We start from the raw sequence: 27,901 nt of genomic DNA, 5'->3' as shown, positions 1-27,901 counted from the left end.
CATCCGCCAAACCTAGATTCATCCGTTGGACTGCCAGATTATGAAGCATGATTCAACACTCAAGAGAATGCATTTCCACTGCTCCAGAGTCCAATGGCGGCGAGCTTTACACCACTCCAGCTGACGCTTCGCATTGCGCATGGCTTGTGCTGACGTTCAGAGGTGAGTGTGAGTGTTGCTACCGAGTAGTAAGTGTTGCTACCAAGGACAGAATATGTTTACGCTGCGTGCTTCAGCTCTCGGTGGTCCCATTCTGTGAGCATGTGTGGCCTATCACTTCGCTGTTGAGCCATTGTTGGTCCGAGACATTTCCACTTCACAACAACAGCCCTTACAGTTGACCAGGGCAGCTCTAGCAGGGCAGAAATGTGATGAGCTGACTTGTTGGAAAGGTGGCATCCTATGACGGTACAACAGTAAAAGTCACTGATCTCTTCAGTAAGGCTGTTCTACTGCCAATGTTTGTCCATGGAGATTGCATTGCTGTGTGCTCAATTTTATACACCTGTCAGCAACCGGTGTGGCTGAAATAGTCAAATCCACTCATTTGAAGTGGTGTCCACATACTTTTGGCCATGTAGTGTATGTATATTTCTTTGCCCTAGGTTTTTTTGTGCTTCTGGTGAGAATCAGCAATCACAACCTACACACAGAAGTAATGTTCTGTTATCACTTTGTTTATGGCTTTGTTCCAAGCCCATGGCAGAAATATGGGACATGTTGCTCCCACCTTCTATCTTTTATTCATAGATTCAATTTGACACATTAATATTATTGACATTTTTACATCACATTGTTCTTACTCATGGTGTGCCTTGAGAGATGATGCCATCTTGGAACTGTATTGACCTCTATTAATTTCTGTTAAAGCAATGCTAATGACAAGGACATATAGATCATCTCTCTGATGTTCTAGTACTTTAAGGTGCTGAACCCCAAGGCCATGCTTTCCTCATTGGCATGTATCACTGTTGTTGGGAGAAAGCGATTGAATTGGCAATCTCATTTTGCATGTAACTATCATATGATGCATTATACCGCTGGTTTTTCATGTTTCTTTTATCTCTGCTCTCACAAATAGTATTGATTCACAGCCAGCCAATTCACGGGGCAACACTTGTCTTCAAATATTTTCAACAAATTTCTCCAATCAATGTTGCCTTGAAGGTAATCAATACTCCACACAACCGTGTTGTCGAACAAAACATTAAATTACTCTGTCCAAATTGTTAGAGAACACATACAGTATAGGTTGCACAGAAACACACACACACACACACACACACACACACACACACACACACACACACACACACACACACACACACACACACAAATGCAACACAACCAAAACAATCTCATAGAAGTAAGCAGGGGCTGCTGAGGAGAATGTAGCTCACTACAAACATACATAATGAAAAGTGCAAGCTTTGTCATTTCTGAAGATAAAAGTGTTGTGATGAGAGCCGGAGACAATGGCGCCACATTAATCTTACTGACAAGTAGGTGAAGCTTAACATACTGTTCTCTACGCTGAAGCCTTTTTCCAGAGCTAGTCCCAGGCCTGCATTATACCTGATTTATTCAACCAGCCTTTTTATCAGTGGAATTGATCCCTGTTTCCTGTTTGTCACGAAGAGCAGATATCTGGGAACAGACATTCTATTAGAAGCAGCAATGCCCCCACCCCCCCCCCCCCACATATGTCAAGACGATCACAGTTGGAAGACAGATGGTGAGGATTAAAGACAATTCTGTTTTGTTCAAAATGAGGTTTGCGGGATTGCTCTACTGCTTTAGATTACAGTGCTGTAAATATGAAGTTATTCATTGAACATCAAAATGGAATGGGTATAGAGTACATTCATTGCTTTGGCCACACGTAAGAATCATGGAGTATAATAATGAATGTAAGTGACTGTATTTACTTTGGAATACATGGTACGCAGTCCTACACAATGCGAGCACAAAAGCAGTCTTAACGCTATTCCCTGAAATCCATGCCCAATTGGTATTACTGTTGTTTTTACTAGAAATGTAATAGCCAATGCAATATTGATGATATATAATTGCTCTGCTGCTGCTTCAGATTTTTTGATTGAATAAAACGTCTATCTATAGGCTTACTAGAGCTACCACTGTGTCCACCAAAAACAAGCATCATACCTGGAGACTAAGATTTTATAACAGCGTGAAATTATGACTCATGCTTGAGCACTACTCCTAAACCCGGCTGCAATACAATACCTGAGTCATGGTGCCACTCAACCACCACAATGCAGCTTTTCTACCCTACAAAATAATCTCTCATTCCCACTATTTTGGCATCCTCTAGCAGTCTGCCGTCCCCTCTCCCTGGATAAGAGGACTTCACTAGTGCCCACTCCGTAGTTATCTGTGACTGCCGACGCATCTGAGCTCATAAGAAACTCTTAATGCAGCCTCTGACAAGTGCCTCCTTCCTCACTAACGATGACAGAGGAAGTTCCCAGACAATAAGCGACTGCATCAGTCTTGGCAAGGGGGACCACACTGTGAGAGACAGGCGTTCAACTTTGTCTGCCAAAGCATAGCGGCCACTGGTTCTGCCTGGCCATGCACCGGCAACTCTTGTTTTTTTCCGTTAACTCCCGGCAACCCTGTCAATGTCTCTACTGCCTATGTAAACCATTGTATTGCTGTTGAATAAATGGCATTCTCTATGCTCTGTTTAGAGAGTATATATAACAAAAGCATCATACATGATGGGAGTGTAAATATGTTAAATAGGGGTAATATTAACACATGTATATCTCAAGGATGAACTAAAAGGCGTGTCATTGGTGTTTGTTGGGAAAATCTTCAGATGTCTCAACTTAAACTGTATGCATTTTTTGAGTTAGTCATTTTGCATTTAGATTGCTGTAGATAATCCACAAGTTTTCACTGGCAGAAATGTTAGTTGTATTGTGTCTTATCACACCCTATAATCACAGACACTTGAATATGGACACATGCATGCACACGCACGTGCAGTACACACACACACACACACACACTCTCACACACACACACACACACACACACACACACACACACACACACACACACACACACACACACACACACACACACACACACACACAGACCCACAATTAATCATATTATGATATTTACGTACTTGTCATAAGAAATATTACTCATGGCTGTATTTCCAAGTCCTGTGACAAATCACCACTGCATACATCACATCCTAAACTACTCCACAATAGGCCTCCTAGAAGGGCTGGCAAAAATAACCAGTGACAGTTTTTTCACTTGCCTTCAGCTGTCAGATCAAATATAGAATTATACCCTCAATCTGTGAGGCAGCCGGGACCGCTTCTGCTCTGTAACAAGCTCTGGCTGCTTAGTCCGATGAGTTGTTTCTCCTTGTAAAAGGACATATCCTAGTTTTGATCTGATCTCTGGGATGCTGTCAAAATGCCTGATGACAGTTATTTACAAAAATATATACAGTTTCAGTTAAACGTTTTGGACACACCTACTCATTCAAGGGTTTTTCTTTATTTTGACTCTTTTCTACATTGTCGAATAATAGTGAAGACGTCAACACTATGAAATAGCACATATGGAATCATGTATTAACCAAAAAAAATGTTAAAAGAATCAAAATATATTTTATATTTGAGATTCTTCAAAGTAGCCACAGCTTTGCACACTCTATGGCATTCTCTCAACCAGCTTCATGAGGTAGTCACCTGTAATGCATTTCAATTAACCTCTTACACTTATGGTGGCGCTATTTCATTTTTGGAAGAAAAACGTTCCCGTTTTAAACAAGATATTTTGTCACAAAAAGATGCTCGACTATGCATATAATTGCTACTGTTCGAAAGAAAACACTCTGACGTGTCCAGAAATACAAATATCTTCTCTGTGCGTGCCCTTTAACGTGAGCTTCAGGCAAAACCAAGATGACTTGGCATCCAGGAAATGACAAGGATTTTTGAGGCTCTGTCTTTCATGATCTCCTTATATGGCTGTGAACGCAAGAGGAATGAGTCTGCCCTTTCTGTCGTTTCCCCAAGGTGTCTGCAGCATTGTGACGTATTTGTAGGCAGATCGTTGGAAGATTGACCATAAGAGACCACATTTACCACGTGTCCGCACGGTGTCCTGCGCCGAAATTGGTGCGCAAAAGTCACCTGCCAGTATTTTTCCATGGGGCACAGAGAGAGAAGCAAGCTTCCACGAACTGCATGTCAATGAAGAGATATGTGAAAAAACACATTGAGGATTGATTCCAAACAACGTTTGCCATGTTTCGGTCGATATTATGTAGTTAATCCGGAAAAAGTTTCACGTTGTAGGTGACTGCATTTTCAGTTCGTTTCGGTAGCCAGGCGCAATGTAGAAAACGGAACGATTTCTCCTACACACAGACGCTTTCAGGAAACACTGCGCATTTGGTATGTGGCTGGGAGTCTCCTCATTGAAAACATCAGAAGCTCTTCAAAGGTAAATGATTTTATTTATTTGGTTATCTGGCTTTTGTGAAAATGTTGCGTGCTACATGCTACACAAAATGCTATGCTAGCTTTGCATACTCTTACACAAATTAGTCAATTTCTATGGTTCAAAAGCATATTTTGAAAATCTGAGATGACAGTGTTGTTAAGAAAAGGCTAAGCTTGAGAGCAAACGCATTATTTTAATTTTATTTGCGATTTTCAGAAATCGTTAACGTTGCGTTATGCTAATGAGCCTAAGGCTTAGTCACAATCCCGGATCCGGGATAGGGAGTTTCAAGAGGTTAACAGGTGTGCCTGGTTAAAATACCAAGTCCGTAGTATGGCAAGAACAGATAAAATAAGCAAAGAGAAATGACAAGCCATCATTATTTTAATACATGAACGTCAGTCAATCCGGAAAATTTCAAGAACTTTTTAAGTTTCTTCAAGTGCAGTCACAAAAACCATCAAGCGCTATAATGAAACTGGCTCTCATGAGGACCGCCACAGGAAAGGAAGACCCAGATTTACCTCTGCTGCAGAGAATGAGTTAATTAGAGTCAACTACACCTTAGATTGCAGCCCAAATATATGCTTCACAGAGTTCAAGTAACATACACATCTCAACATCAACTGTTCAAAGGAGACTGCGTGAATCAGGCCTTCATGATCAAATTGCTGCAAAGAAACCACTACTAAAGGACACCAATAATAAGAAGAGACTTGCTTGGGCCAAGCAACACGAGCAATAGACATGAGACCTGTGGAAATCTGTCATTTGGTCTGATGAGACGCAGAGTAAGTGAACGGATGATCTTTGCATGTGTGGTTCCCACCATGAAGCATGGAGGAGGAGGTGTGATGGTATGGGGGTGTTTTGCTGCTGACACTGTCTGTGATTTACTTAGAATTCAAGGCACACTTAACCGGCATGGCTCCCACAGCATTCTGCAGCCATACACCATCCCATCTGGTTTGTGCTTAGTGGAACTATCATTTGTTTTACAACAGGATAATGACCCAAAACACACCTCCAGGCTGTGTAAGGGCTATTTGGCCAAGAGATGGAGTGCTGCATCAGATGACCTGGCCTCCACAATCAGCCAACATCAACCCAGTTGAGATGGTCTGGGATGAGTTGGACCGCTCTTTTAGTAACTACATGATTCCATATGTGTCATTTCATAGTTTTGGTGTCTTCACTAGTATACTACAATGTAGAAAATAGTAAAATAAAGAAAAACACTTGAATAAGTAAATGTGTCCAAACTTTTGACTGGTACTGTAAATACTGAACACAAATAGAAATGCCACATGGAATGTATTGGTCCCATGTATCATGAGCTGAAATAAAGGATCCCTGAAATGTTCTATATGCACAAAAAGCGAATTTCTTTGAAATGTTTGGCTTTTAAAAAAAATCCTTGTTAGTGAGCATGTATCCTTTGCCAAGAAAATCCATCCACCTGACCGGTGTGGTATATCAAACCTCGTAAGGATCAGACTCTTTTTTACATTTTCATCTACAATGACATACCCAAATGTAATTGCCTGTTGCTCAGGACCTGCAGCAAGGATATGCATATTCTTGATACCATTTGAAAGGAACCACTTTGACATTTGTGGAAATGTGAAATTAAGGAGAATATAACCCATTAGATCTGGTAAAAGATAATACAAAGGGAAACAAACATAGTCTTTGAAATGCAAGAGAAAGTCCATTATATGACTTAGGACTCTAGGCCCAATTTAGATTTTGCCCACTAGATGGCAGGTATGTATGTCCAAAGTTTTAGACTCATCCAATGAACCATTCCATTACAGTTTAAATGTTGTATCAAGTCTGCCCAAATGTGCCTAATTGGCTTATTGATGCATTTTCAAGTTCATAACTGTGCACTCTCCTCAAACAATAGCATGATATTCATTCACTGTAATAGCTACTGTAAATTGGACAGTGCAATTAGATTAACTAGAATTTAACCTTTCTGCCCATATAAGACGTCTGTGTCCCGGTAATTTTTCTTGTTACTTAAAATGTTACTTAAAATGTCATGCTAATCACATTAGCACACTTCAGCTCAACCGTTCTGTCGGGGGGACACCGATCCAATAAACAGGTGCATCTTGTGCTTGGGACAATAAAAGGACACTATAAAATGTGTTTTTTCCCCAATTTCATGGTATCCATTTATTAGTAGTTACTGTCTTGTCTCATTGCTACAACTCCCGTACGGTCTCGGGAGAGACGAAGGTCGAGAGCCATTCATCCTCCGAAACACAACCCAACCGCACTGCTTCTTAACACAGCTCGCATCCAACCCGGAAGCCAGCCTTACCAATGTGTCAGAGGAAACACCATACACCTAGCGACCTGATCAGCGTTCACTGCGCCTGGCCCGCCACAGGAGTCTTTAGTGCGCGATGAGACAAGGATATCCCTACCGGCCAAACCCTCCCTAACCCGGACGAGACTAGGCCAATTGTGCATCGCCCCATGGACCTCCCGGTCGGGGCCGGCTGCGACAGAGCCTGGGTTTGAACCCAGAGTCTCTGGTGGCACAGCTAGCACTGCGATGCAGTGCCTTAGACCACTGCCACTGATGTCTCAAGTTTTGAGGGAGAGTGCAATTGACATGCTGACTGCAGGATTACCACCAGAGCTGTTGCCAGATAATTAAATGTTTATTTCTCTACCATAAGCCACCTCCAACATCATTTTAGAGAATCTGGCTGTACATTCCAGCGGCCTCACAACCGCAGACCACGTGTAACTAAGCGGGAAGTGGTATCATCTGAGACCAGCCACCCGGACAGCTGATGAAACTGAGGAGTATTTATGTCTGTAATAAAGCCCTTTTGTGGGGAAAAACTCATTCTCATTGGCTGTCCATGGCTCCCAAGTGGGTGGGCCTATGCCTTCTCAGACCCACCCCTGTCTGCACTACTACCACTGCACAATCCATATATGTGGGCCTAATGAATGACTGATTTCCTTATATAAACTGTAACTTAGTAAAATCGTTTCAATTGTATCATGTTTTGTTCATATTTTTAGGTATGTAAATGCTGTATAAAATCTTCATGATTCTAAATTATTGCATGATGGTTGGCATCCATAATTCATTACTAGCAGATTCTGTAACACACCAGACATTTACAGGGGACAGGTAATTGCATTTTCTCTGCCACAGAACTTGAGGAACAGCTCAGGGAGGCGGGGAAATGGGAACCTTACCTTCCGAGTGGTGATGCTGCAGATTTAGGAGGCGGTGGCAGATGACTCCCCCAGGGCTGGAGCCACTTGACAGCCATGTCTGTCTGTTCTAGGACCTGTTACTACGGATGTCTGCGCATTTACTGCATTCCTGCTGACGAGCACATAAACAGCTCTGAGAACAGACTCACTTTATTCTAAATCCACTCAGCTACTGTACAGTAGTGTGGTACAATACTATACACTGAGTATACAAAACATTAAGAACACCTGCTCTTTCCATGACGTAGACTGACCAGGTGAATCCAAGAGAAAGCTAGGATCCCATATTTATGACACTTATTAAATCCACCTCAATTAACTGTAGATGAAGGGGAAGAGACAGGTTAAATAATGATTTTTAAGCCTTGAGAGAATTGAGACATGGATTGTGTTTGTGTGCTATTCAGAGGGTGAATGGCAAGACAAAAGGTTTAAGTGCCTTTGGACGTGGTATGGTAGTAAGTGCCATGTGAACCGGTTTAGGTCAAGAACTGCAACGCTGCTTGGTTTTTCACTCTCAACAGTTTCCCGTGTGGATCAAGAATGGTCCACCACCCATAGGACATCCAGACAACTTGACACAACTGTGGAAAGCATTGGAGTCAAAATGGACAAGACAAATTGAAGCTGTTCTGAGGGCAAAAGGGATGGTGGGAGGGGGTCATAATAAGGTTTTCCTAATGTTTGGTGTACTCAGTGTATATAGTGTACTGTCAAAATCTGCTCAGCCTGTGAATGTCATAGATACAAAAGAAAGTCACATCTTTTTTTTGCATCTCATAGCAGCCAGAACTGTTCCGACCAGAGATTCTGCAGCAAATAACATAGTCAATCTGAACCTTTCAGGTCGGAACGCACAGCTGCCATATGGCGCAGGATATGGCTCGAAAACGTACTTCAATCCAGGAATGGAAGATGTCGTTGTACTCCTAATTATTCCACTATCCAAATTGATCAATCAAGCACATTAGAATACTGCTAGTTTTCTATTAAACTGCCTTTTTCGTCCTCGTGCAAGGCTAACTAATGCTAAAGCAACCCATTGAAATCCAGGAAAATGTGACACCTTGCATTGGGATGAGTAGCTACCAGAAGTGTTGTGGAATACAATGGGTTTCTTTGAATTTAATCGTATTTCCTAATTTTTGGTTTGTTCTTACCAGGTCAAACAGGCCCTCATCGCTCTGTTCCTCTGTGGATGGTCCAAGAGCCATTCATTGTGCTAACTGGAGACAAGATATGGACTTGATCCCCTCCTCAAACGGGTATAGTCATACACTTTTTGTTGACATTCTAGAATCTACCCCCTTCACTGTCTGTCATCAAGATTTAAAATGAATGGGTGCAAACTATTTTTTAAATCACGATACAGCTTTAGGGCAGCATTGACGGATTACGGGATGAGTTTTATTTAATTGTTAACAACCATGTTGGCTATCAATTGGCAGGGTTGAGTAGGTCACTTTCTTAATGAAATCCATTGCAGTTCCTAAATACCTTTCTAAAATTGTAATCGGTAATGTAACTTTGGACTACCGAAACTCAGTAATGAAATCTGAAAGACTGAAGACTGAATCTTTCAGTCACTTTTAGATTATTTTACATTTAAGAGGCATTAGAAGATGTTGTAAAGTCACCGTGAATATTAAGTTGTTCTTAATTGACTTGCCTAGTTAAATAAAGGTAAAAACAAAAAACTAATCCATCAAACACTTTTGGTGTGTCATCAGAGTGGTTTCTGACTTGTGGTCAGGCAAATTTAAACTTGCGCATTTTTTTCAATGCTAGATTTAATGTCATTGAGAAAACAGAAAGCTGTCAATGTATTTTTTGCAAACATCCTTTCTGAATTTATAAGTAATGCAATCATCTAGGTTTTCAAAAGTACCTGTACAAATATTTTTCTGGTAACATTAACGGTTTACATTCAATCAGTTACTCCCCAACCCTGTCAATTGGGAATATGTTTTTCTGATATACACTACCGTTCAAAAGTTTGGGGTCACTTAGAAATGTCCTGGTTTTTAAAAGAAAAGCACATGTTTGTCCATTAAAATTACAGCAACTTGATCAGAAATACAGTGTAGACATTGTTAATGTTGTAAATGACTATTGTAGCTGGAAATGGCAGATTATTTAATGGAATATCTACATAGGTGTACAGAGTCCCGTTATCAGCAACCATCACTCCTGTGTTCCAATGGCACATTGTGTTAGCTAATCCAAGTTTATCATTTTAAAAGGCAAATTGATCATTAGAAAACCCTTTTGCAATTATGTTAGCACAGCTGAAAACTGTTATTCTGATTAAAGAAGCAATAAAACTGTCCTTCTTGAGACTATTTGAGTATCCGAAGCATCAGCATTTGTGGGTTCGATTACAGGCTAAAAATGGCCAGAAACAAATACTTTTCTCCTGAAACTCGTCATGATTTTTGAATGACTACCTCATCTCTGTAACCCCACACATACAATTATCTGTAAGGTCACTCAGTCGAGCAATGAATTTCAAAAACAGATTCAACCATAAAGACCAAGAAGGTTTTCCAATGCATCGCAAAGAAGGACACCCTTTGGTAGATAAAAAACAGACATTAAATATCCCTTTGAGGTTATTAATTACACTTTAAATCAGGGCTCTCCAACCCAGTTCCTGGAGAGCTACCATCCTGCAGGTTTCCGCGGCAACCATAATTATTGCACCTGATTCGAATAATTTGCTGGTTGATAAGCCGAATCAGGTCAGTTACAACTGGGGTTGGATTGAAAACCTACAGGAGGGTAGCTCTCCAGGAACAGGGTGTCACGCCCTGGTCAAAATATATTATTTTTATCTTCATTTATTGGGTCAGGCCAGGGTGTGACATGGGTTATTTGTGGTGTGTTTCGTCTTGGGGTTTTGTGGGGTGTATAGCATAGTCTATGGCTGCCTGAGGTGGTTCTTAATCAGAATCAGGTGATTATCGTTGTCTCTGATTGGGAACCATATTTAGGCAGCCATATTCTTTGAATGTTTCGTGGGTGATTGTTCCTGTCTCTGTGTTTATGTTCACCAGACAGGCTGTATAGGTTTTCACGTGCCGTTTGTTGTTTTGTATTTTTCATGTCTCGTTCATTTTTTCATTAAAGAACATGAGTAACCACCACGCTGCATTTTGGTCCGCTCCTCCTTCAACAGACGAACGCCGTTACAGAATCACCCACCACAACAGGACCAAGCGGCGTGGTAACAGGCAACAGCTGCAGCAGGAGCAGAGTAACAAAACTTTCTCGACTTGGGAGGAAATCCTCGACGGGAGAGGACCCTGGGCTAAACCAGGGGAGTGTAGCCGCCCCAAGGTGCAGCGAGAGAAGGAATGGACATGGGAGGACGAAGTGGACGGTAAAGGACCCTGGGTTCAGCCTGGAGAATATTGCCGTCCCAAGGAAGAACTGGAGGCAGAAAAGCGTAGAGGCGCTGGTATGAAGAGGCAGCACGGCGACGCGGTTGGAAGCCCGAGAGTCAGCCCCAAAAATGTCTTGGGGGGGGGAGGCTCAGGGAGAGTGTGGCAGAATCAGGAGTCGGACCTGAGCCAACTCTGCCTGTTATTCGTGAGGAGCCAAGGAGGAGACCAGAACCAGAGCCGGTGTTGGAGGTGAGCGAAGCAGAGACTGTGAAGGAGTTAATGGGGAAATTGGAGGAAAGAGAAATGAGGGAGTTGCTGTGTTGGTGCTTTTTGCATGGAATTCGCCCGACGGAACGTGTCAGGGATTTGATGGCACCTGGGTCAGCGCTCCATACTCGTCCTGAGGTGCGTGTTCGTCGGCTGGTGAAGTTGGTGCCAGCCTCACGCACCAGGCCTCCTGTGCACATCCCTAGCCTTGCACGTCCTGTGCCAACACTGCTCTCAAGATTTCCAGTACGCCTTCATGGTCTAGCCCATCCTGTGCCACCTCCACACACCAGCCCTCCGGTGGCAGCTCCCTGCACCAGACTTCCTGTGCGTGTCCTCGGCCCAGTACCACCAGTGCCAGCACCACGCATCAGGCCTACAGTGCGCCTCGCCTCTCCAGCGCTACCGGAGCCTTTCTCCTCTCCTGCGCTGCTGGAGTCTCCCGCCTGTTCAGCGCTGCCCGAGCCTTCCTCCTCTCCTGCGCTGCCGGAGTCTCCCGCCTGTTCAGCGCAGCCAGAGCCTTCCTCCTCTACAGCGCTGCTGGAGTCTCCCGCCTGTTTAGCGCAGCCAGAGCCTTCCTCCTCTCCTGCGCTGATGGAGTCTCCTGCATGTTTAGCGCAGCCCAAGCTGTCAGTCTGCATGGAGCAGCCAGAGCTGTCAGTCTGCATGGGGCAGCCAAAGCTGTCAGTCTTCATGGAACAGCCAGAGCTGGCAGTCTGCATGGAGCAGCCGGAGCTGCCAGTCTGCATGGAGCTGCCAGTCTGCAAGGAGCTGCCAGTCTGCAAGGAGCTGTCAGTCTGCAAGGAGCTGTCAGTCTGCATGGAGCTGCCAGTCTGCAAGGAGCTGTCATTCTGCAAGGAGCTGTCAGTCTGCAAGGAGCTGCCAGTCTACATGGAGCAGCCAGAGCCAGTCGGCATGAAGCAGCCAGATCCGTCAGTCTGCCAGGATCTGCCAGTCAGCCAGACTCTTCCAGATCTGCCAGTCAGCCAGACTCTTCCAGATCTGTCAGTCAGCCAGACTCTACCAGATCTGCCAGTCAGCCAGACTCTTCCAGATCCGCCAGTCAACCAGACTCTTCCAGATCCGCCAGTCAGACAGGATCTGCCGGATTTTACTACCTGGCTGAGCTTTCTCTCAGTACTGGGCTTCCTCTCAGTGCTGGGCTTCCTCTCAGTCCCGAGCTTCCCCTCAGTGCTGAGCTTCCCCTCAGTCCCGAGCTGCCCCTCAGTCCCGAGCTGCCCCTCAGTCCCGAGCTGCCTCTGTCCCGAGCTGCCCCTCAGTCCCGAGCTGCCCCTCAGTTCCGAGCTGCCCCTCAGTCCAGTGGGGTTCCGGGTGAGGACTACTAGGCCATGGTCGGCGGCGAGGGTGGACTATCCTAGGACGCGAGGAGGGGGGACTAAGACATTTATAGAGTGGGTTCCACGTCCCGCGCCGGAGCCGGAGCCGCCACCATTGACAGACGCCCACCCGGACCCTCCCTATTGTTTTGATGTGCGTCTGGGAGTCCGCACCTTAGGGGGGGGGGGGTATCTTCATGTATTGGGTCAGGCCAGTGTGTGACATGGGTTATTTGTGGTGTGTTTCGTCTTGGAGTTTTGTGGGGTGTATAGCATAGTCTATGGCTGCCTGAGGCGGTTCTCAATCAGAGTCAGGTGATTATTGTTGTCTCTCATTGGGAACCATATTTAGGCAGCCATATTCTTTGAATGTTTCGTGGGTGATTGATCCTGTCTCTGTGTTTATGTTCACCAGACAGGCTGTATAGGTTTTCACGTGCCGTTTGTTGTTTTGTATTTTTCATGTCTCGTTCATTTTTTCATTAAAGAACATGAGTAACCACCACGCTGCATTTTGGTCCGCTCCTCCTTCAACAGACGAACGCCGTTACACAGGGTTGGAGAGCCCTGCTTTAGATGGTGTATCAATACACCCAGTCACTTCAATGATACAGTTTCCTGAGAGGAAGTAAACTGCTCAGGGATTTCACCATGAGGCCAATGGTGAAAAAAAAACTGAAGATGGATCAACAACATTGTATTGTAGTTACTCCACAATACTAACCTAAATTAGTGAAAAGAAGGAAAAGAAGGAAGCTTGTACAGAATAAAAATATTCCAAAACATGCATCATTTTTGCAACAAGAAACTAAAGTAAGAATGCAAAAAATGTGGAAAAGCAATCCACTTTTTGTCCTGAATACAAAGTGTTCTGTTTGGGGAAAATCCAATACACTCACATTTTCAAGCATAGTGTAGGCTGCATCATCTTATGGGTATGCTTGTAATTATTAAGGACTGAGTAGTTTTTCAGGATAAAAAGAAACAGAATGGAGCTAAGCACAAGCAAAATCCTAAAAGAAAAGCTGGTTCAGCCTGCTTTCTACCAGACATTAATTCATCTTTCAGCAGGACAATAACCTAAAACACAAGGCCAAATTTACAGTGGAGTTGCATACCAAGAAGACACTGCATGTTCCTGAGTGGCAGAGTTACAGTTTTGACTTAAATCTACTTGAAAATCTATGGTAAGACCTAAGACCTAAAAATAGTTGTCTAGCATTGATCAATAATCAATTTTGCTGATTTTTAATAAACAGGGGTGTGAATACTTAGGTAAATTAGATATTTCATTATTTCATTTTCAATACATATGGAAAAAATATTCTAAAACATGTTTTCACTTTATCATTATGGGTATGTTGTGTAGATGTGTGAGAAAAGCTATATTTAATCCATTTTGAATCGAGGTTGTAACAACAAAATGTGTAATAAGTTAAGGGGCATGAATAATTTCTGAAGCCACTAACAAGAGGAAAACTGCTGATGCACAAGCCAATTTCGAAATGTTACCGTGTGTATTCTACCTCTCAAGAGTAAGTTGAGTTCCGACATGAAAAAAACAGTACTCATATTTTTACATCTATGGCCCTGCCTAAAATAAACATAGATCCACCACATGGTGGTGCTATAATTAGTATATGCTTGTATCCTCGGTCAAAAATATACAAGTTAAAGTTGAACTGCACTCACCTATTCCGCATGTGTTTCTTCCGATACTCATTTAAGAAATGCAGCGGCTATTGTTGAAGCCCAAACAAGAGTTGTCTTTGGGGTGTGGTTTAATGTGGGTGTTTTTTGTTTGTGTCTTTGCCATTCAATCACAACAAACAAACAAGGACAGTAATGAGTAACTTCGTAACAGTGAGGTAAACTAAGCTAACTTTTCTATGGAAGATGACGTTTGAAGTTGTGGACTTCTCCCCTCCTGACTGACTCGCCATCTCAAGATGCTAATTCAGATCTATGTGTAGGCTAAAGCCTGCCCTGAACTTGTGTTTAGCCAACCTGACAGCAGCTAGCTAACATAGCTACAGTTGGCTACCCTATCTAGCTAGATTATATTTCTCTTTCAAATCAGTTATGCCAAGACAGCTAGAAGTACCAGTGTCTGGAATGTGTTTCATGAGACACTTGTTCAACAATACCTTGCGAGAATAGTAGCTTGCAACTTGAAGTTGTGTCATGTCATGTAAAAACATGTTACCATAGAAACTAAGATCAACAACTGCTAGTTGAATGCCCGGTCTTCAGTCAGCTCAGCTGTCAACACAATATTCTATAACTCTCTAGTTTTGTCTCATCTTATCCACCGTTAGATCTTACCTGGGGGACAAATCCCAGAACTAATATCCCTGCAGATCCAGGCTACATGTGGACATTGCACAAACATGGCTAGCTTGAGTGTAGTTACATTCATCAACAGAAAAAAAGATGGATGTGTTACAAAGACAAAACATTGTTTGCTGTAAATAGGCTGTCATATTGATTTGCTTGTAAAGACAGTATGCCTTCACTTTACCTAGCAAATATAAATAAATGGTGTGTACAGTACAACCACAGGAGGAACAAGGAGCACTGGTACAACCTCAGCTGTCCCAGAACTGGCATGGCATTCTATGTTTTATGATCTAGTCTAAGGATTTGGCTGTCTAACCACACATTGACATGCACACCTCTCTTGGGTGATGTGAGGTTCTGTCTTCAAGTCACCAGTGGGTGATGAAGTCCCTTCCATCTATGTAATGTATTACAGGTTATGGACAGGTGCTGTCAGGTGGCAGGAGGTGTGTAGTGCATGACACTCCATCCTGGATATGACAGAGTTTGCCTCAACCCATTGGTCCAGCAGGCAGAGTTCAAATAAATACAGGCAGATGTAAGATGCAGGAAGATGGCACTCTTCTCATACCACCTGTAGCTAAAGACCAAGCTATGTCCAGGAGGAAGCTGTTCATCGGTCAGTAGCGTACAGAGTAATATGAGAAGAGTGCAATTGCTTACCTTATGTAGATATTCTAAACAAAGTGTTATGATAACTTTGAAGTATAACAGTTTCCTATATAATAATAATAATAATAATAATAACAAACCTTCACATAATACTGTAGATGTGCAAATATTATTCTTGTCATTTGTCTTCTATTGTCAATTACAGCCGATACAGATACTGTACCCATCAGCAATTTGTCTGGTGGTACATGTTAGTCGTCATCCCTTCGTATGGTGTCCCATATAAGACAAGCTTAAGGAATACACAGGGTCTTGTAAGTAGCCTGTGAATGGAATAATGTAGTCACTCAATAAACATATAGTGAGAAAAATGACTTCTCTAGTTTGGAAGTCATTATACTAATAGAGTGACTGTAATTACAGAATAGATTCAGGTCAGTGACTCGGACGCCATGACTATAAAACCAGCTGTGTAAAGTTGTGTTGCAGAATGCTTGTTGACACATATTTGTAGCATGTTAGCTAAAGAAACTGGCACTCAGGCTCGACAAGTCATATTTATTAATTTTTTTACCTAGAAAATACACAATAGACTTGTATGAGAACTGAAATGTTGTTTTAGCACTAGTAGCAGACGAAGCCCCAGAATGCTAGCTAGCTAGTTCTAACCGAGCCCTTGATCATGACTCCCAGGTCCATTACAATGAAGGCAGAATGGCGCAAGGGCCTGAGTTAACGAGAGCAAGTGCCAAAAAGTTATCTAGCAGGGATCTTATTAGTGATCCCATTTGAGTTAAAACATTACCTATCGATAGCAAGCTGGATAACAATCAATCCTTATTGTCAGGTGCAACATTAGCTATGCAAATCTTTCCCTCTAAGACGTTACATCACACATTAGGGAGAGGCTACGTATTTAGCTAGTTACACCACAGGATCACAGTATCATAGCTAGCTACTCACCACACCTCAGTTGCAGCCATCAGGTCATACGTTAGTTGTATGTAATCCATTCCTTGCCATCTTGCACAATATTATTTCAAATCAAATCAAAGTTGATTTGTCGCTTGCGCCGAATACAACAGGTGTAGGACCTTACAGACCTTAAAGTAAAATGCTTACTTACAGGCTCTAACCAATAGTGCAAAAAATAGTAAGTAAGTAAATAAATAAAACAACAGTAAAAAGACAGACTATATACAGTAGTGAGGCTTAAAAGTAGTGAGGCTACATACAGACACCGGTTAGTCAGGCTGATTGAGGTAGTATGTACATGTAGATATGGTTGAAGTGACCAGGCATAGATGATGAACAGAGTGTAGCAGTAGCGTAAAAGAGGGGTTGGCGGGTGGTGGGTGGCGGGACACAATGCAGATAGCCCGGTTAGCCAATATGCGGGCGCACTGGTTGGTCGGCCCAATTGAGGTAGTATGCACATGAATGTAAAGTTAAAGTGACTATGCATATATGATAAACAGAGAGTAACAACAGCGTAAAAAGAGGGGTTGGGGGTAGGGGGTGACACACAATGCAAATAGTCTGGGTAGCCAGGTCCTGGGTGTTAGGCAGCTTAGCCCCAGTGATGTACTGGGCCGTATGCACCACCCTCTGTAGTGCCTTGCGGCCAGAGGCCAGGCAATTGCCGTACCAGTGTTGCAGCTGAAGAACCTTTTGAGGATCTCAGGACCCATGCCAAATCTTTTTAGTTTCCTGAGGGGGAATAGGCTTTGTCGTGCCCTCTTCACGACTATCTTGGTGTGTTAATACCATTCTAGTTGGTTGTTGATGTGGACTCCAAGGAACTTGAAGCTCTCAACCTGCTCCACTACAGCCCCTTCGACGAGAATGGGGGCGTGCTCAGTCCTCCTTTTCCTGTAGTCCACAATCATCTCCTTAGTGTTGGTTACTTTGAGGGATAGGTTGTTATTCTGGCACCACCCGGCCAGGTCTCTGACCTCCTCCCTATAGGCTGTCTCGTCGTGGTCGGTGTTCAGGCCTTCCACTGTTGTGTCGTATGCATACTTAATGATGGTTTTGGAGTTGTGCCTGGCCATGCAGTCATGGGTGAACAGGGAGTACAGGAGGGGACTGAGCATGCACCCCTGGGGAGCTTCAGTGTTGAGGATCAGCGTGGCAGACGTGTTGCTACCTACCCTCACCACCTGGGGGCAGCCTGTCAGGAAGTCCAGGATCCAGTTGCAGAGGGAGGTGTTTCGTCCCAGGATCCTTAGCTTAGTGATGAGCTTTGAGGGTACTATGGTGTGAACGCTAAGCTGTAGTCAATGAATAGCATTCTCACATAAGTGTTCCATTTGTCCAGGTGGGAAAGGGCAGTGTGGAGTGCAATAGAGATTGCATCATCTGTGGATCTGTTTGGGCGGTATGCAAATTGGAGTGGGTCTAGGGTATCTGGGATAATGGTGTTGATGTGAGCCATTTCCAACCTTTCAAAGCACTTCATGGCTACGGACGTGAGTGCTACGGGTCTGTAGTCATTTAGGCAGGTTACCTTTGTGTTCTTGGGAACAGGGACTATTGTGGTCTACTTGAAACATGTTGGTATTACAGACTCAATCAGGGACATGTTGAAAATGTCAGTGAAGACACCTGCCAGTGAATCAGCACATGCTCGGAGCACACATCCTGTTAATCCGTCTGGCCCCGCAGCGTTGTGTATGTTGACCTGTTTAAAGGTCTTACTCACGTTGGCTACGGAGAGCGTGATCACACAGTAGTCCGGAACAGCTGATGCTCTCATGCATGCCTCAGTGTTGCTTGCCTCGAAGCGAGCATAGGAGTGATTTAGCTCATCTGGTGGGCTTGTTGCACTGGGCAGCTTGCGGCTCTGCTTCCCTTTGTAGTCTGTAATAGTTTGCAAGCCCTGCCACATAAGACGAGCATCAGCGCCGGTGTAGTATGATTCAATCTTAGCCCTGTATTGACGCTTTGCCTGTTTGATTCGTCGCAGGGCATAGCGGGATTTCTTGTAAGCTGTTTTGCTATCACAGTTCGAGTTCCGCACCTTGAAAGCGGCAGCTAACCCTACCCATTAGCTCAGTGCGAATGTTGCCTGTAGTTCATGGCTTCTGTTTGGGGTATGTACGTACAGTCACTGTGGGGACGACATCCTCGATGCACTTATTGATAAAGCCAGTGACTGATGTGGTTTACTCCTCAATGCCATCAGAAGAATCTCGGAACATGTTCCAGTCTGTGATAGCAAAACAGTCCTAAAGTTTAGCATCTGCTTCATCTGACCACTTTTTTATAGACCAAGTCACTGGTGCTTCCTGCTTTAATTTTGGCTTGTAAGCAGGAATCAGGAGGATAGAGTTTTGGTTAAATGGACCAATTGGAGGGCGAGTGAGAGCTTTGTACTCGTCTTTGTGTGTGGAGTACAGGTGATCTAGAATTATTTTCCCTCTGGTTGCACATTTAACATGTTGGTAGAAATTTGGTAGAACTGATTTAAGTTTCCTTGCATTAAAGTCTCCGGCCACTAGGAACGCCGCCTCTGGGTGAGTGGTTTCCTGTTTGCTTATTTCCTTATTCAGCAGACTGAGTGTGGTCTTAGTGCCACCATCTGTCTACGGTGGTAAATAAACAGCCACGAAAAGTATAGCTGAAACCTCTCTAGGCAAGAAGTGTGGCCTGGAATCTTTCACAATATACTCTACTTCAGGTCAGCAAAATCTAGAAACTTTCTTAGATTTTGTGCACCAGCTGTTGTTTACAAATATGCACAGACCCCCCCCCCCTCCTCGTCTGTTCCATCTTGCCGGTGCAGCATATATCCCGCTAGCTGAATATCCATGTCGTCATTCAGCCACGATTCTAAGACACAGTATTTGATGTCCCGTTGGTAGGATATTAGTGATCGTGCCTCGTCTAATTTATTGTCCAATGATTGCACATTGGTGAGTAGTATTGACGGTAACGGCAGCTTTCCCACTCGCCTTCTCTGGGTCCTGACCAGGCATCCAGCTCTTTGTCCTCTGTACCTGCGTCGCTTTCTCTTGCAAATAACGGGGATGTCGGCCCTGTGGGGTGTTTGGAGAATGTCTTGTACGTCCTCTTTGTTTTAATGCACCAACAATATGGAAGCCCTTTTTCACTCCTATGCTGAGCAAGTGTGCATGCGTTGCAGACTTGACAATATGTATACAACATATGGCAGCTGGAGGCGGACCACACCTTGTTGTCTTTAGGCAATTGGACATCATTGGAATAATTGGGCATGTAAGTAATCCATACGCAACCCATCCATACCCGTCGTGACGCACTCACTTCCAAATCTCCTTTTGGACGATGCTGAGATTAGGACAAAATTGATCATATTTGTACTTTGTAGACACTAGAATGAATGTTTCTGACTCATATCGATACACAGGTTGTTTATAACAAGATACGTTTGTTCTGGGAGGCAGTTCCCCTTGTAAGAAAATGCCATCACAAATATGGGAACAGTGCCATTGCTGACTACCAGAGTCGTTGCTAACTACCAGAATCGTTACTAACCAGCATAGCTTGTCCAATTTTTCAAACAGTGATGGGATATTATAATCCTGTTAACTTAACCTCCATATCTTTCCCTTACATTTTCCTTAGCTTTTAGTAGGTTGCACAACATTTTTAAGGTGAATTTCCCCCTTAAATTAAGTGAGAAATTCAGGGTCTTTAACTGCTTCCTTCATTATAGATATCAATGTTTATTAACTGTCACACCCTGATCTGTTTCACCTGTCCTTGTGATTGTCTCCAACTCTTCCAGGTGTCGCTTATTTTCCCCAGTGTATTCATCCCTGTGTGTCCTGGCTCTCTGTGCCAGTTTGTCTTATATGTTTCCAAGTCAACCAGAGGTTTTCCTGTTCTCCTGCTTTTTGCATTCTCCTTTTTCTAGTCCTCCAGGTTTTGACCCTTGCCTGTTTCTGGACATTGTTCCCACCTGCCTGACCATTCTGCCTGCCTTGACCATGAGCTTGTCTGCCACTCTGTACCTCCTGGACTCTGATCTGGTTTTGACCTTTTTGTCTGTCCACGACCATTCTCTTGCCTACCCCTTTGGATTAATAAACATTATAAGACTCCAACCATCTGCCTCCTGTGTCTGCATGTGGGTCTCGCCTTGTACCTTGATAGTTAACTGCATTTTTGGAAGTGAATGTTGCGTTCCTCTGCCTTGGTTTCAAAAGGAAAACATCAACCAGCTAGCTAGGTAGCTACAGTAGCTAGCTAACTACTTAGCTCAACAATAAGCTAGTTTGACATGCTAGAAAGTAATAGTAGAGAAAAATGTAACTACGAGAAATTTGGTTTGTCTTCTGAAGCAATTTGGTTATCCTGTCTTGAATGTAGAAATTCTATTTTGCTTTCTCACAAAATTCAAAACGCATTCGCACATCTGAGCTATAATTTTTGCATGTGCATGGTAACAGTTGAATAAAATTTGAAAAAAGAAGAAACCTGCACACTGCTCTTGATAGAATCACTGCTCTTTAAAAAGCTTTACAAATCGGTGTCATGGCCTTTGTCAGAAAACAAATGTGATCTCTTTGATGAGACGTGGTAACCAGATACTCTTTCTGCCATAACTGCCCTCAAACTACCGTAAAACCCCTTAAAAGAAGAAGGCGACTATTGCCTTCACTACCCCTTGTAATGCCACAAATCATTCAACTGTGATTTCGAGAAGAAAAAATAAAAAGAGCTAAAATTATTGATTTTTCTCCCAAATGCAATACTACCCGGAAAATGACAAAGAACCGAGTTGGCACAAACAGTACTCCATACTATGCTACACTGTATATCCATATGGCTTAGTAACATGCTGTCAATCTATGATGAGCTAAAACCATATTCCGTACACTCCTCTCAGGTCATGGACTCAGGTCATGGACTTATAAAAAGTTTAATACCCAATATTTAACTGGTGGCTAATCAATTTCTAACTCATAGTTATTTATCTAGCGCAGGCAGCCCCAGAGGAGGCAAGGCCCACACTCCAGCATTAAGGGATCAGAGTGAAGAGGTAATTACTAGGACAGGGAGTGAGCTGGGACAAACATAAGCAATACTGAGCTGACAACACAGAGAGAGTGAGAGCGAGAGAGAGAGACAGACAGTGTGTGTGTAAGCATCAGAAAGAGATTCTGTCTCACTGTACTAATGATTTGTTGTTCCCAAATGTCAGAAGCAGAATTGAGTTCAGTAGATTAGATCAAGATGTGCTCAAAGCTTCATAAAAAGATTCTGCCATTATCTGCTGGATTGATGTCATACTGATCAGTACGCATTTCAAATGAAACATATACGATGTGCGTCATTTCATAGTCCATAGTTGCAATGTATGTTTTTTGCACAAAATAACTCAGTTGCATGTGTTTAATAGCAAAAGCAGCACTGGTACGTAACAGGGTCTTTGATGGCAGATACAGGGAACAAAGGCTGTTTTCCTGCTCGCCCAGAGGGATATGATCAAGACATTCAGTCGAAGCTTCATCTTTTCTGCAGACTGTCCTCCAGTCATATGCTAGCTACGTCTTCGGGAATGCCCTACTTCTGCCTTTCCTTTCCTTTCGGCAATAACGAGATAGCAAACATATCATCATCATGGTCGAAGGGACTTTCATGGATGATTCTACATTATGTAGATACATGCTGTAGATGGTGGAACAATGAGATGACTGGACAGTTTTCTGTCTGAAACCTTTCTGCCTGAAAGGTGTGTTGGGAATGATGTCTGAAGGAGTTTGCAAGGCATTGATGCTGTTGGGGTTCATTATATGGTATGATATGAACTCCCCACACATCCATACGCACACGAGCGATCACACACAAACACACACACACACACACACATAGTGATAGACAGATAATAGGAGGGAGGTAGGGAGAGAAAAATAGACCGAACGAAAGAGAAACATTGACATACCCCATGCAGTGCAAACACCTGACTCATTTCATGCAGTCACAAACATGTTCAAATTACAGCTTCCATTCGCTAATTTGTGCTTTCTCCTGACGTCCCGCTGGGCCTGTTCAAAGGGGAATGGGTCGATGCAAATGTGCAAAATACCTTTTAAAGAGAGCGTTCACTCTGTTCTAATCGACTAATCAACCTTAATGGATAACTAGCGAGTTGTCCATTCATTCAAACAGTCAGATGCCATAGATAGGGATTTTGCTATTCAGTTTACCAACCCACAGTTAGTATTAACCCTTGTTAGCCAGATTATTCTCAAGGAGTAAGATAATATCATATTGAGATTCTAAGACCAGGGCCTCATATTCATAAAGCATATCAGTGCAGGAGTGCTGATCTAGGATCAGGTCCCCCCGTTCATTCATTATGATATAAAAGGCCGAACTGATCCTAAATCAGCACTCTTAATCTGAGACAATTTCTGAATACAGACCCAGAAGTTTTTATACAATGAGACTTGTTCAGTGGAAAAAAACCTTCAGCTTGAAAATCATCAGCATGTGACAATTGTTCATAACCGCCCCAAATTGATTCTGTAGCTGGATTTTTTTTTTCTATTTTGGTTTTGTACTTTTTCATATCTGCCTTGAATTGAATAAAACATCCATCTATCTAATAAAGGCTTCAGTGGCTTGCCTGGGTCTGACACATCATTAAATATGCATGAGGCCGAGGCAGTCTCCGGTAAACAAAGATGAATGCCGAATGTGATCCTCTAATATAGAAATGGAAACGGGAATTATCATCTTCTCATTTCATCTATCGACATGCGACGCCCAAAATCCATTGTGTCCCAAAAACTCCAAGGATGTAAGAATGAAACCGGCCTCTCTCGAACCCTTTCAGCATGCAGAATGTCATCAGTGGAGTGCATGGGTACAAAGCAGACTGGCACCTTAGATTAATTTCACTCGTTCGCTCCTCTGCAAAATAATTAGTTTACTTGTTATTTAATGTCACTGCTGCTGTATGGCAGGGACAATAGCCTGGTCCAGGCAGAGGGCCAGAGGCAGTATAAGAACTGTAATTTTAGAATATTGCTTAGCAAGGGCACCTTATGCTTGACCTGCCATTGCTGTTCCTAGCTTTGCCCAGATAGGAATGTAACATAACATCCACTAGCAATAAACGACTGTGCAGCTTAATAGAAAAACATAAAGCAATCCAAAATGGAGCTAAAGCTGAGTTTACTTTATGTCATTGTCTTTACCCTTTCACTTTAGGCAGTGTTGCTACATATAGGTAACTACCAAAATAAAGGAAACACCAACATAAAGTGTCTTAATAGGGCGTTGGGCCACCACGAGCCAGAACATCTTCAATGCACCTTGGCATAGATTCTACAAGTGTCCGTAACTCTATTGGAGGGATGCGATATCATTCTTCCATGAGAAATTCCATAATTTGATGGTGGTGGAAAACGCTGTCTCAGGCACCGCTCCAGAATCTCCCATAAGTGTTCAGTTGGGTTGAGATCTGGTGACTGTTACGGCCATGGCATATGGTTTACATTGTTTTCATGTTCATCAAACTGTTCAGTTACCACTTGTGCCCCGTGGATGGGGGCATTCTCATCCTATGGGGGTATAACCATGGTAGCAAAGTAATAGCCAAAATAATTGCCTGCCATTCATTCTTGTACATCACCCTAAGCATGACAGAATGTTAATTGTTTAATTAACTCAGGAATTGCACTTGTGTGGAAGCACCTGCTTTCAATATACTTTGTATCCTCCATTGACTGAAATGTTTCCATTATTTTGGCAGTTACATGTATCTTGCCACATTCCTTCCTTGCCACATTCCCTTTTATAACTACTGACTAGTTAGTGGATACACAGTATCATCATCATAACTCCATTGGATCTGGACATACCATGGATCAAGTTTGCTTCTTATTTCCACCTGTCTGTATGGATATCTGTTGGACAATGCAATCTAGTGTTAAGTTTACCACAAAACAATGTCATATTAGTATTAAGTCAAATAATAATAGGTGTAGAAAAAAACAACAGGAATCTAAAATCGAGAAATTAGTACCCTGATTAGACTCAAACACAAGTGTAATCTCTAAATGTGAATCCATTTACGCATATAGTGTCAAGTTTGAACTTACTTCCAAAAAATGTCACTTATCATATACAGATACTCTCTTGAAAAGCCTCAGTGAGGAGGATGGAGAAAAGCTAATTAGAGTGTTCAATGTATTTATTCCCACTCCCAAGAGACAGGAGGCATATGCACTTTTCTCATTACATCGCCTCTTTAGAATGTAAAGGCTGATTGTGGAAAGAAACAGACATCATAGCAGGCAGCCCAGATATGGCCCTTTGGAAAAATGACAGTCGCTTCCCCTCCTAGAAAAAAAAAAAGTCCTAATTTAAAAAGTGTGCCTTGGCAAAGAGAGACATACTTGAAAAGGTTTTCAGAGACGTGCTAAAAGGCTTTGAAAGCACCTGCAGTTCCTCTAAGACTGCATTCACAATGAGTTTACTCAGTACATTTTCCTTCTATAGTACAGGAATTAGGGAGTATGTACATTCCACATTGCCAGTGTTGAATCACTCAGTGGGTTGGTGGTGTACCGCAAACGGATGTAAAAGCATGAATTTCCATTGATGTTTGCTCTTATTGTTACAGTACATTTGCATATTGAATAGTCCACCATGTACAGTAGTGCTATCTTTTACTGCTCTGAACTTAGACTTACTGCATATACACATTGGGGAAGAGTCACTTAGGCACAGATGTCTGGGGTATGTTTGGAGTGATTATAATGATGACGGCCCTTTTTTTTCTGTGTCTGACTGGATGTGGCAGTAATTACATAGGAGGTATTAGCTATTAAAGTTACATTAGTCACAGAGGTTACATTAAAACACAGAGAACCGTCTGACGTGTTGGCAAAAAACAACTAACATGGCTGCATCTGATTCATCTATATCACTTTTGGTCCATTTCATTTCAATATGATGTATTATGGAATGTTTTAGTTTGATACGTTATCTCTTTATAATTATAGCATATTTTTTTAAATCATTCTCTTTGCTACTGTTGCTGTTATGAAAAACTATCAGGACTGAGAGACAATTTCAATTTAACTAAATGAATAGAATGTGTGAGTAACGTGTATACTAATTCATCTTATCAATTGTAGCCCCATCAAAATAATCTAATTTGAATGTCGTGGATATCTGAATTCTGTGGATTGCATCTTTGTTTTTACTATTAAGGTTACTTCTCCGGGAAACTTATTTTCATCAGCTTTTTAAGTCGTAATTTATTTCAGTACAGGATATAGAAGCTTCTATCCAGATAAGAGAAAAATGTTATGTTTTCTGAATGGGGCCACTTTGCCCAGGGCTTACCCAGAGGCAGCAATAATGCAATGAAAAAGCTTTGTGGAAACTACACAGCCAGTGAGACAGGAGGGCCTTGGGCCATCAACATAGAGATTGCATCATCTCACCTTAAAGTAAATCTAGGATTCAGAAGATTGAGAAAAGATTAAAAGAGAGTAATATGAACTCATCATACAAGTGTTTCCTTTATAGCTTCCCAGATAAAATATGACAGGAATTCAACAGTTGTGCATAGAGCTTCTAAGAGCACAAAAAAGGAAATAATCAATATATGCATACAGTGGTTAAAAATGGGCACGGCTTCACGTCACATGTTGGGAGGTCACCTGTAGTCGAAACAGCCATTATCATGTGTAGAGGAATGACAAAGGTCTGCACTGCCAGGTTCCATAATCACTATATGACCTGTGTTGGCTGTGGGGACCCTGTTTACAGGCCGCCATTGTTCCTACACACTGGGAGGACAATACGAGAGGGAGTGCCGGTCGGCCCAAATGTGCCAAACACGGAGCCCCAGAGAGCACTTTAATTGGGCAGAAATCCATGCCAGGAACCCCTTGCTTTGTCTCAGTTGTCGAGTGAAGCTGAGCGCCTGGGATCACACCTGTGAGCACTTGAAACTGTGCTCTTGCATTTCAACCATGCAAATTACCGCAAGCTCGCCAGCAGTTAGTCAAAACGTGTTTCAAGTGTCAGATGTTTCAAGATGAGCACTTGTTAAATTGTGCATATGTAACACAACATTTTATTTCATGATTGTATACATTGAATTTAAAAAAACAACATTTTGAATAGAATCAAAAAGAGGGAAACAACTTCACCTTGTTCATAACATGGTGATCTGCATCGTACGGCTCCAAAATCATGTAGGTCTACTGTCTTTCAGCTCTTTAGTCTTCAGAGCTTTGTGTATCCAACGTATTGCCAGGTGGCTCAGGGCTGTAGCCTCGAGCTCAATGGTAGGCCCAGGAAAGTGCCTTAATACTTACTGTTATTGCTCTAGGCAAGCATTAATCCCCGAGACCGTCTTAGATTTGAAAATTTGGATTTTCCTAGGTCAATTTATAATTAAACCGCTCAGCTCCACGTCCTCTACACGACGATATGAAGAACTGTCTATGCCGGTTAGATACCCGCCAGGCCCACCTACAGCGGTACCCACTAGGGTTTTCAAATTGAGGCTGAATTTGCCCTTTGTAGTGAGGGGAACCATTTCTGAATCAGAACATGTTGTAGTATAGTGAACATCAACAGGCATTGAACATGGGAACCACATGTCAGGTGTTTCCCCAACTACCACGCTGTCATTGGAAATGACCTGTCCTGGGACCAGCTGGTGGACAGCTTGAGACTTGCAATTGTGATGTCAAAAACAATTACACTATTCCCTGGACAGTTGAACCACATAGGCTACTGTTGGTGGGACATATTGTCAATGGGGAAAATGGATGCCGTCAAGTGTATGATTAACACAAGAGTTGAGTTTCAGTATCAGTGTGTTTTAACATTAACATTTTAGGGGGGCTGTTGTACCTCTTCTGCCATTTGGAATAGAAGGCATTGATAACCAAATGAAGGCGATCGGAGAGTGCGTGGGAAAACGTGTGTGCGGGCTCAACGAACTGGCAAACTGTGTTGAGAAAACTCAGAGGGAATGCTTTCAAAAGGAGAGAAAACTGTCCAAAAGCTACTCTGCTTTTTATTCTGCCATAATGACTTCTCTCTCTCTTTCTACCATTCTTTCTCTCTCTCTTTCACACTCTCTCTCGCTCTCTCTTTTTCTGTCTCTCTCTCTCTCTACCACTCTCACTCTCTCTCTACTTCATCTCTTTAACAGACCAATTTGATGAAATCCCACAGAGA

The sequence above is a fragment of the Oncorhynchus masou genome, chromosome 7 (genome assembly GCF_036934945.1).
Source record: "Oncorhynchus masou masou isolate Uvic2021 chromosome 7, UVic_Omas_1.1, whole genome shotgun sequence".
Taxonomy (NCBI): Eukaryota; Metazoa; Chordata; class Actinopteri; order Salmoniformes; family Salmonidae; genus Oncorhynchus; species Oncorhynchus masou.
Note: the sequence above shows the minus strand (reverse complement) of the source record.